This window comes from Gnatocerus cornutus, chromosome 7 (genome assembly GCF_029298725.1).
Source record: "Gnatocerus cornutus isolate USDA-ARS CGAHR chromosome 7, icGnaCorn1.1, whole genome shotgun sequence".
Taxonomy (NCBI): domain Eukaryota; kingdom Metazoa; phylum Arthropoda; class Insecta; order Coleoptera; family Tenebrionidae; genus Gnatocerus; species Gnatocerus cornutus.
The window spans coordinates 17,335,420-17,347,760 of NC_142239.1; positions in this window are offsets into that span (position 1 = coordinate 17,335,420).

Genomic DNA, 12,341 nt, shown 5'->3' on the forward strand with positions numbered 1-12,341 from the left:
ACATTCTGATCTTCGCTATTTCCAAAATTTCTGTCTTCTACTTTCTACTTTGAGATTTGGCAAAAAAGTTACAATAATAAACGACTCAAAATTAGTAATCTCCCCAAATTTGATTGCTTGGGTAGGTACAGTATATCCGGTGAAAGATTGGGAGATTTTGACAGTTGACGTATAGGTTGGCAGCAAATTATGCTACAAAATACACTAAAAATTCTAAATTCCTATGCGAACTGGGTTGACAGTAAGTGGGCTTATTTTATTATTTGAAATTTCGCTTCTATGGTAGGTACACTTTTTATCGCATAGATTTAGTGACTTTTTTGTCATTCAATCTCTCACTATACGAACTGTCGTAATTACGAATTTTACTAAAAAATGTTGAAGATTTTTAGTTAGCCTTAAAAATAAAAATTCCCAAAATCTGTGTCTTTTACTTTAGACTCTTGACATTTAGTGGATTTAATAAACGACTTAAAATTAGTAATCTTTCCAAATGTGATTGCTATAACTAGTACTAATATTGTCGGAATTACGAATGTTAGTAAAAAATGTGAGAATTATTGTTTGGTCTAGAAAATATTTTTTTTTTATCCAAATGCACTAATAAAGTAGTAGGGGAAACCGGTGTCAATTGTAATAAAGCCTATTACAAGGCCATTTTTTTGAAATTTAAAACATTGTTCAGAAATAAAGTTTAGATACATTATCTAGCTTATTACTATGCGGTGTGCACGCATGCTCTGTACATACCATGTGTGTTAGAGCCAAATGTCTAAAAAACGAGTAAAAAGTAAATAAATAGTGTCACATTAATTTCACTTAACTGGGGAAAATAACCAAGGAGATATTGCAAGATAAGGATCATTTTTTGTATTGTCTCTTCTTTGATTTTTTGTTGATTTGTGTTTGGGCTATGGCCAAACACATTAAATAATTCCAATAATGTTTGTATAAGTTATTTGGTGTCAATTGTAACACATGGTCTGGTTTGACACTAACAAGTTAAAATTTGTAGAAAGTAGAATAATAATTATTATAGACATAAGATGATCGCCTAACTGAACTGGAATGCAAATCAAACCTCATTGTGATATGAATTGATCAAAGAACCTAGTTATTTAATTTTTTTTTAAATTAAAAATAATACGTGTTGTTATTGCCAACTGAAGGTCTTCGGTCCGCGTTTTCTTTAAAGACACCCCACAAAAGCAGTGAAATAATGATGTAAGCCCTAGTCACGTTGTAGTAAAATCCTAATCAATGGAATGCAGTTAACACTGATTTTGTTACAATTGACGCCAGTTGGGTGTCGATTGTAACACTTGACATGGTCTTCTAAAAAGTGTCCTGGTTTTATAACTGAAAAGTTATTGAAAGTTTAGACTTCAGAATTATGTCTGTTAAGTTTTTCAGTTTTCGACTGCAATGAATTCAAAATTTTAAATAGTTAAATAAGCTTATTATAAACAAATATTTAAATTTTGTTACAATTGACACCGGTCTCCCCTACTTTATTCACTCATTTTAGACAAATAAAGTACTCTTTTATTTTCTGAACACTTTAAAGAAAATTATGCCACTTTTCCATGACAACCATGCAAGCATGGCTTTCTAAACGCTAAAAATTTGTCACTGCTGTCACTTCTGTCAATTCTTTTAATGCTTTAATTGCAACCAACAGAAGCTTTGGATAAAATCTAGTATTATATTCGAGTGTAAGGACAAATTATTCACTCCAAAAATCGTATTCTCTCGATTTACGATCTCGAGAATAACTGATTTTTGTCGTGAATTATTTGCATCGTTACACTCTTATATAATAAATATGTATAAAATCTGTGTTTTCTACTTTACACTTGAGATTTGGTGGAATTAATAAATAGCTCAAAATTAGCAATCGCACAAATTTGATTAATGTAGCACTAAAATTGTCGGAATTACGAATTTCAGTCAAAATTTTAGAGATTTTTTATTACACTTAAAAATAAAAATCTCCAACATGTGTCTTTTACTTTATACTCTTGAAATTTGTTGGTGTTAATAAACGATAAAAATTTGTAATCTCTTCTAATTTGATTGCTATAGTACTAAAATTGTCGGAATTTTAAAATTTAGTAAAATGTTGAAAATTTTTGGCTCGTCTTAAAAATAAAAATTTCTAAACTCTGTGTTTTCTACTTTCTACTGTTGACATTTGTTGGAATTAATAAACAGCTCAAAATTAACAATCCCACTAAATTTGATTGCTGTAAAACTAAAATTGTCGGAATAACGAATTTCGGTAAAACATGTCGGAGATTTCTGGTTACACCAAAAAAAAAATCCGAAATCTGTGTTTTTTACTTTATATTCTTAGAATTTGGTAGAATTAATAAACGACTAAAAATTATGAATGTCTCTAAATTTGATTGCTAGAGTACTAAAATTGTCGGAATTACGAATGTTAGTAAAAAATGTGGAAATTATTGTTACCAATTTGTGAAACAACCTGAATATAACTAAAATGCACATGTCTTGAAATAATACTTATAGAGACCAATAACTTGAGAATTTTTTTTAGTTTTCGCCGAAATCCTTGCAATTTCAGGTGTGATTGTTGGCCAAACATAATTACCATCGTTAAGCACGACTTCTGATTTGATCTACATTTACTTAGTCTTGTCACATAATACGCTAGTGATAGGATGCTAGACACGTCCTGGGCCGTCCTTCCATAATTGGCCCTATAAATGATGACGTCATAAAATCCTCGAAAATACGAAATTTATGCAGTCGATAGCAAGTAACCGATCGTTGGAATCTTTTAATACAGTTTTTATGACACTTTCTAGTGAAAATAAATCCGAGCTATTAATTAAAACAGGTAAAGAACTTAGGTAAACTGGAGAAAAAGCTCCATAATTATTGCTCGAATTGTCCAATCTTATTAAATGAGGGCTGTAATTAGAAACAGCACTTAAAGAGAGATTAACTCAAGGGATTTAATAATTCAAGAAAGAAACATTGAAAAAGAAAGAGTTTCCTGTACAATTCACAAATATTTGAGAAAACTTTTCATATATTTTACTGTGATCTTTAAGTGGAACTAATTAGGGTAGTTGTTGGATTTTTCTCAAGTTTTGATAAATATTTAACCTCCCTTGTAACAAAACGAATTATCCTCTTGTTCTCGGTTTCGTGGCTCGTAAACGCAACATTCGATAGCAATAAAACAGATCACAATGACAAGGGGTCAAAATTACTAGGGAGATATAGTGAACGCCCATAGATTCGATTTTAATTTCCAGTAGCGGATCTAATAATGTGGTTAATAACATTTCTTTTATGACCTCGGGGTCTTTGATATATTGCACTTGAGTACGTTTTTATATCTTGCATTGCGACCGCTACTTTTGTCGCACCTAACATTTTCCATGCAAATTGGCTGAAGATAACGTCTATTTATAAAACGGACCGATATAAAACAACATGATGTTGCATGCCCGGCCATGTCAATAATTTACGGTTATTACGCGCCTGTGTTGTACGGTGTACATGTGTCCTTATATGTTCTGTTGGCAAATGCGAATTCTTTTGCTAAAGCGATATATTTGTGCTATAAATAAGAGGTATTAGAACCATGCTTGGCGTAAAATATCGGGCTGGAGATTAAGTTTGCATTTTAAGCCAGTCGCACGTGAAGATGCATGAAAGAAACTCGCCTGGATTTTAAAGTTGGGCAAAACGCGATATGTTTCAGTTTTTGGAATGGGAAACTTGCGAGAGCGAAGCGAGACAATTCCCACCGTATCGACGGGATTCCTGTCCCCATTTCAGTACCTCGAAGCACGAGATTTTCTCTAAAAATTCGTTAATATAAAAATAACATACAACCTGTCGTCTTGTTCATTACATAACTGCACGCGCACATTCCGCCGTGATATTAAAAATAAAACCTCCCCTTTTAAAAAATAAACTTCCCCAAACAACGCAAAAATGTTGTTAAACTCCGTTAATTCCCGCCTCACTTCTAGCTAATTTGATTTTTTTTGAACAAAATTACGAGAATTTGTGGGTGGCGCACGTGTCAAATATTTGTCCTAACTGACTATCGTGGCCATTATGGGGTTGGTATAGCAGGGCGAGAATGTCACAAACATAAGTCGGCACAAGCGAGTGGCGTGCAATGTCGAGTAATTGCAGAAGCTTAATGAATTATTGGAAGATTTACGATTACGGTGGTAGTGAGAAGGTCGCACTTCCCTCGGGAACATGGGGTGACTTGGCAGCCACTGGTAATGGAACGCTAGTTGTTGCTGATGTCTGCTCTCCAACTATTACTAATACGGCCACTAATAAACACAGAAAACGTTTTAACACAAAGAAAAAGAGATGTTGTGCATTTAGGGAAACACTGGACTTTGTGGTAATAGAAAAATTCGTTGCGCAGGTCCTCGAGTTCTGAATCGGTTTATTCGATTGATGGTGTGAATTTACTCTAACGACCGACCAAATCTGGCAAAGTTTAGAATGAATGGGTTAGTTTCATACATTCGAATAGGCTGAATCTACAAATTAAGCCTAAGTCTGCACTTGAAGAGAATTTTATTGCAAAATTAGCGTAATAATAGTAAAAGTTAACCCAACGTAGGCATTATTTGTTGTAGTTTGTGGCTATAGCGACGTTATAATGAGCGTGTAAGAAATTCTTTTTCGAATTCCCACTAAAGCTTGAGATTATTTAATTTAATTTCTGCCATTAATTCTATTTTGTTCCCTGTCTCCTAACACAATTAGTACCTACCTCTTCCTTCACATTAGGCAAAAATACAATTACTTAACTACCACCGTGGGGATTTGTACGGAGCTTATTTTTATGCAAAAACTCCTTTCTAGGTATTAGCTGGAATCACAAACCGGTTCGTTGAAATTATTAAAATCAGAATGTTACAAATTGCAGTTGACGCCACCATCAAAATGCAAATTTTGCCCAAGCACAGTGACTCCTAATTGGGGGTAAATTAATACAACTCTAAAATATTATATATGAGAAAAAGGTTATTATACACAACTTGCCGCAGTGCATACAAATCCGTCTTAACTATGGTATCGTTCGCCCCCGCTTTGTGTTAAGTGCATATAAATTGCAAGCAGTTAGTTGAAAATGCAATTTTGCACCACTCTGATCTAATTCATTTAAGATAATGCTATCAATTAAATCTAAAGTGGCAAGTAGCATTAGGGGTTCAGTGCGAGCTGCTAGTTTAAGACCGTAATGAATTTTTCATAAATGGTACAATAAATTAGGATGTTGCTTGTGGAAAACAAACCCGTAAATTCTCCCCCGTCAAAGAAACACAAAAAGCCGAATTTTCTTCTAGCAACAAGTTTTCTCACTCCTTCATTTTTAGCCCCGTTTGTAATTTTCTGGGTTGTAGTCCAAGAGGTCGTGTGTCGAGCGGTCCCTAGAGCACATTTTGAAGCGGGGTTCACACTCCGTTTTACTCCTTACACTTCTGATTTATTCACTCTAATTTCATCTAATACTGCTACCATTAAGTTCTGCTTTATTAAAGCTATGACGATTCTAACTAATGAAGCTTTTATTGCGCGGTAGCTTTGAGTTATTGGTGTCGGTTTATGAAGCGACTCGAAGATAATAATGTTAATTAAGTGGTAGACATGGTTTTCCTTTTTTTCGTTTTTGGGCTAGTTGAATGGTTAAGTGGCGAATCTAAATACATTCCTGTAATTGCGGTTGTGGATTGATGCTATTTGTCAAAGACAAATTACGTGTTGGTGGAGACTGCGATACACGCAAACATGTGTCTAATTAAATTGGGTGTATATTCAAAGGATTTTTGGTTGATTGATGATTACATATCGTTTGCTTACTTTAATTAATTCAGTCTGATTGTTTTGTTATTAAATATTTATTTATACACATTGAGTTTTTTAGATTCATTCTGAATAATGTATAAATACACCGTGTTTCAAAATTATTTTCGTCTAGTCGCCTTATGCTTTTCGATGCAAATTAAAAAATGCCGCTTTATATACATAATGATCAGAACGTTAATTGCATAACCTCAAAATTATCAAAATTACAATTTATTCCCCAAACACCAAATTTGACAAAAAAAGCTGACGCGCGTTTCGATAGCAATGCTATCATCATCAGAGCGATGATTAAACTGATTAAACTGATGATGATAGCATTGCTATCGAAACGCGCGTCAGCATTTTTTGTCAAATTTGGTGTTTGGGGAATAAATTGTAATTTTGATAATTTGTCAACAACACCAAGAATTGATCCAATAAATTTTCTTTTAACCTCAAAATACTTATATAAATACTAAAAGCTGACTTAATCTCTGTCTAATTTTGCCCATTGTTGTTTAAATTTTTGCCTTGTTGGCAATTTTGACGTTTGTCAAGTGCCACTATTGACAGAAGTCCGAAGTTATAGAACTAGTTTAAACACAGAACAGTGCGAGCGGCACAACAAACATTACATTCCTAAGCAACTAGATGAAAATCATTTTGAAACACGGTGTATAATGTAATTCTTATAGAGTTGCCACGGTTTTCTAGGATTCTTAGAGTTCCCACGGTTTTCAAGAATTCTTGGCATTCTCTTCCTTGAATTTTTATGATATTTTATGAAATTGCTGAAATTTATTTGTAATTTTTAGGGAATCCTTTCTAAATAGAATAATCTGAGCTTTGAGACTATATTTTTTAAGTTTTTTGATACGATTCAGTGAAGCTTTAGGATTTTTTAAAATATCTTTAAAGTTCTCTGCGTTTTTATACTTATTATAATTTCTTCAATTCTCTAGTTACTAGAATTTTCTGGGTTTATTAAGTATTTTAAATCTCTAAAAAGTTTATGATTTAAAAATTCAAGAGGAATATTGCCTTACATTTATAGATTCTTTTAATATACGAAGATATGTAGTTTTTTTGTAAAATATAGATGTGAAATAAAACATGTAACTCCAATATTGATTCGCTCTTAAACCTCAATGAAGAAAGTCCCTACAAATAAATAATAAAATCGTCATACGTTTAAAATCATTGACATGGGAAACATAAATAAAACATAAGAAAAAAATTGAAACCCTCAAAATCACAGAATCAGCAGCGGGAAATCTGAGTATCTCAAATATTCTTGAAGAATCTGAAAGAAAGAATACACAATCTTCAGATCAGAATCTGGAATTTGGGGGCCCAGCTTTCAAATATTGAGAATGTTGCTGGCAAACTTTTCGAACCTGATACGTGACCAGCCAAGCCTATAATCAGTGGCAATAAATTGTGTAATTTTAGCTCGACCGCTATAAATTTCCCAAGAAATTCAATCAAGTGCTCAAATTTTGAACTTTCTACTTCACAAAACTCATTCATAACTGACGGAGTCTAGCTCTAGCTTTAGGCACTTTGAGTTGTTATGGTCATTTTACTGACTAATGTAATAATATCTGTCTAGTTCGGTTCAAAAGGAATTACTCACTAGAACATACACTGATAAGGTGGTACAAGGACGAGGCTGTACTTCCGGAGCTTTCGCAAACTGTTGCTTGTAAGGTAAATGCATTGTATGGCAGAACATGGAATATCAGCGAAGTTTAACCAAAAAAAAAACAGTTTTGCAACAAAATATTGATATTTAAAGTCCCTTCGTGCCTTAAATAACCCTCCATTATGCATACCAAGTTGTTGATATTTTGGTATCGCGCAAGAGTTCGTATTCACATTTCGTGTTACAATAATCAGATAAGTATGATACATGAGTTTTTCGTATCTTTGGACAGTGTTGGAATAAATTGCGCTTAAGGCGCACCAGCCCCCCATTTAATTACAATTAAATGAGAAAACACACGGTTTTAATAAAGCGGCAAATCTCACAAGTCGGAAGTTTATGTTTAGTTTACAAATACGAAAGTTACGTATACAGTCGAAGGCGTAAGACGTTCCACTCGTCCTGACAATAGATTTAAACAATCGTTTTCTTACTGCTTTCCCAACTGGGAAAAGGGAAGAACCATTGTGCCCTGTAATCGAGCCATCAGACCTGACTATAAAAGTAAGACAAGGCAGAAACTGATTGTTTCGAGTTAATTACATTACTGCTTTGACACAATTCCTTTCAGTTAACTGAGTTCACATCTGAGGGGTGTATATATTTAATACAAAATCAATGCTAATCATCTAAAACGTGTATATATCCCGGCGCATCCACCATTTTTGACGAGTGTCCCCCTTCCGTTTAATTAATTTAATTCCCCGTTAAATATGGTTAAGATATCAATTAATTTCTATCCCCCAACGCGGAAAATAATTTGAAAAAACCGAGCGACTTTATTTATTTTTCTCTCTAAAACCATTAATCTTCCGTTTACGTGATAAATAGTTTGAGGGTGTACACAAATGGAGGTCGCACGAGGCATTTTTCTGTGGTGGTCAGTTACGTTTTTGAAACTGGATCACGTTCTCCCTTTATCATTTCCGATTATCAATCTGTCTAGGCGCGCTTTGGTTGGCTCTTTTCTCTGCTTTTGCCCATGAGGCGTTCTGTCAAGGGAGACTGACAGATCGGTGGTAACCGAGACGATAATCGACCTTCTTACTCACTTATACATCTTTTTCTGCAACACTTCGAGGGTAATTTTATGATGTATTTATTGTTTTCTGATTTTATGGTGGTGATGGATAAAGCGAGGAGTAGAATTCCAACTCTTAAAAAAAAATTTAAAAAATTTGATAAAAAAAAACAGAATCTATAATTTATAGAGATTTATTAGATGTAATGAATTAATTTATTTAACACATTTTTTTAATTTAACAAACAAAACTGTGTTAATAAAAAAATACATTTTGTAGGAAAATTAAATATTAAAAAATCTGAACCAGTTGGATGCTACAGCCTCTATTTTATTTAATTAATTTTTAATAATTTTGCATGTTTTTAAACATAACAGCTCCATCCAATTATCGATTTTCTTCATGAAAATCATTTTAATTAAAAGTAAACAATCACTAATCAAATAACAAAAAATGTAGTTTTCTCTGAAATGAACTAAAAGTCGGTCAGATTTAAATAAAACAGTCTGTATAATAACCTGTTAAGAGATTTAATTGAGAAGTCGGTTCGAGTTTAACTTATTAATAAATAAATTATAAAGCAGTTTTTTCTCGCTCATTTTGGGTGTATTTTATTACAGCCGGAAGCTTTTTATTCTTCAGCAAACAGTAAAAATCAAATACTTCCCGGTGTCAAAAAAAGCCGGCCGAAATTCAAATTAAAGTAACTCGAGTTTTTATTAGCAATAAAACTTTTAGATGGGACGTGGCACGTTTCTGATTAAAATAACTCATGTTTGTGCGAAAAAACGTAATTTTGTGCGAGTGATAGATTTCGAACACGTATTATTATTTTATTAGTGAAGTACGCGCCTCTTCTGTATTCCGTGCATCTCCAGGTATCCTTCACCACGTTAATTGACTCCTTCACTGCCGTTTCCAAACTCTAATGACCTACGAAGCTCTCTCAAAGCTTACGCTGAGAAAATTGCTGGAATGCTAACAGGAAAATTTCATTTGAAGACACTTCCTCTGAACATATTTCTAGAGAATTCAAATAAAGGCTCAATCCTTTTTGCGCGTTTTTATAATGTTTCAGTTACATTCTCGTCGGTGACGTAACCCTTGCATATTCATTTAACGAACACGTATTAAAAATAAAAGCGCTGATAAGCCAGATGTGCTTTTCCATCTGTAAAAATGAAATTCAGAACTCACAATGGATGCTGGTAAGCGCAAAATTTGATCAACGTTATTTTTCCTATTTTTAATGAGACTTTTTCGGTGTTCAACTCTATCGTGGTGTTTTATTCGCTTCAATTTTTCATTTTTTTATCCGTTTCGGATTTATTTTATTGTAATTACTTTGGCTATTTTTTATTTTTGTGACTAATCTCGTCGGATAAATGGATGTTAAACATGGTCGTGTGTTTTACCGCTCAAATTAAACTGCGTCATGGCGCGATTTTATTATTTTTATATCGGTCTGGTAGAAAACATGTTGCACGAAAGGCCATGGAAATTACTTGAGCTATTTATATTAAGTTTCAAGACACATTAAATTATAGTTAAGTTATTATACATCAATGTACGCAGAATTTTCCGCAGATACCAAATCTGGGATTTAAATTTAGATTCGACAACAAATAACTGTGTTATGGTCGTTTGAATTTTTGGGTTGTCGCCAGAGGGCCAAATTTTTGAAGGTTCAAAACAATTCGTGCTCGATATTTCGGAAACTATTTCAGATATTGGGATGCGGTTTGCGCCATCGTTTTTCTCGCAATTTTTTACATAAGAAGTGGTTCTTTGGTTTTTTAACAGTCGAAATTTGCAAATTTTTGCAATAATTCATGACTAAAACTATGACTAAAACTTTTATTATCGATATCTCGCTTATATTTTAGAGTAAACTTGAGTTATTATACATCAGTGTACGCAGAATTTTCCGCAGATTCCAAATCTGGAATTTAAATTCAGTTTCGACAACAAATAACTGAGGTATGCCATCAAAGTCTCGGAAAGTCGATTTTCATTTTTCCTCCTTTTTTCTAATTTTTAAAGTGAAATATCTCGGAAACTATTTGAGATATTGAGATGCGGTTAGCGTCATTCTTTTTCCTAGCTCATTTTACGTTAGAAAATGTTCTCAAAAGCCCAAAATTTGAAAGTCAATTTTTTGCGAAAAAAAAATCCGACTAAAACGATGAAAATTTTTTAATTCTTTAATTTTTGGCCATAGCTTGTAAACTATTTGTCCGATCGATCTCAAATTTGGCCAGTAAATAGATTTCGAGCTCCTCTTTCGACTGATGTATAATTCAAAGCTATTAAACGTTGTTTTCATTTTGAAAACATTGATTGAAAATCACCCTGAAATGACGTTTTCAAAACAGTTTTTGGCCAATGCCTCGTTTATTTATTAAGCAAACTCAACTAATTTGGGTCTCATTTTACGCAGAATGTCACGCTGAATCCGAAAACATGAGAATTTTCAAATTTTGTCAACAAATAACGGAGTTATGGTCGTTTGAATTTTTGGGTTGTCGCCAGAGGGCCAAATTTTTGAAGGTTCAAAACAATTCGTGCTTGATATCTCGAAAACTATTTCAGATATTGAGATGCGGTTTACGCCATCGTTTTTCTCGCAATTTTTTACATAAGAAATAGTTCTTTGATTTTTTTACAGTCGAAATTTGCAAATTTTTGCAAAAATTTATGACTACAACTATGCCAAATTTCTGATATCGATATCTCGCTTATTTTTTAGAGTAAATTAGTCTGTGCAAAAATGCCTACTTACGCTAGTATGAGTAGAAAAAGTTAATTAACACTGCATTTTTAAATTCTTGTGCTACAAATAACTGTTCTAGTGTTAATATTTAAGTTTGGCGCTGTGTTTATCAACTTTAATCGTCTGATAGTGCAGAACTTAAGATAATCAAACAACGTGAAGTTTATTGTGCAAACATCCCCGAGCGTTACTGTGAGAGCTATTTTATTTTTCTAAATAAATACCAGACTAAAAGCAACATTTTTAGATTTGAAAATATGTAATCCAATCAATAAATCGTCATCCTGGACACCAATTTTGTTGTCACGTTATTTTGTGAAAACAACCACTTTGTTAACTCAATTTCCTTATTGGTTTTAACCGCACATTCTGTGCAGTCCAGTTTTAATTGACACTTTGAGTTAATAAACCAGTTATTAATGATTTAATGATGACTACGGAGAAAGGGGAACAGACCCTTCAACTCCAAACATTACAAACAGTGACTAAGCGGACTTGGATAAAAAATGTATTAATTGGGGGATTTGTGTCAAGTCTAGTATTATTACATTTTTAATATTGTTTAGTTGAAAAGCTACAAAATGATGTCAATAGATCTGGAAATATTAATAAGTTCGACTATGAAAGTTTTTGGTGTACAACATTACGGGAATGTGATTGTGGTTTTAATGTGAAGTTTAAAGTACAAGCTATAAAAGCGTGGCCTCTCTTATGCTTATGAGAAAACTTGCATTAGATAATGGGCTAATTTTCCGAGTCACTTGCATTTCAAAAGTTTAGAAAGGTTGTTGTGGACCGACGTGTTTCAGAGGCCAAGAAGCGGATTTCATAAAATTATATAGGATAGATAAATTCAAAGTGCAGTTCTGAACGAATTTAAACAATCGTTTTAAAATCATACAGAAGAATTATTTTGAAAATAAAACAAACAAATTGTAACACTATAGCAATCAGATTTGGGGACATTACAAAATTAGACTTG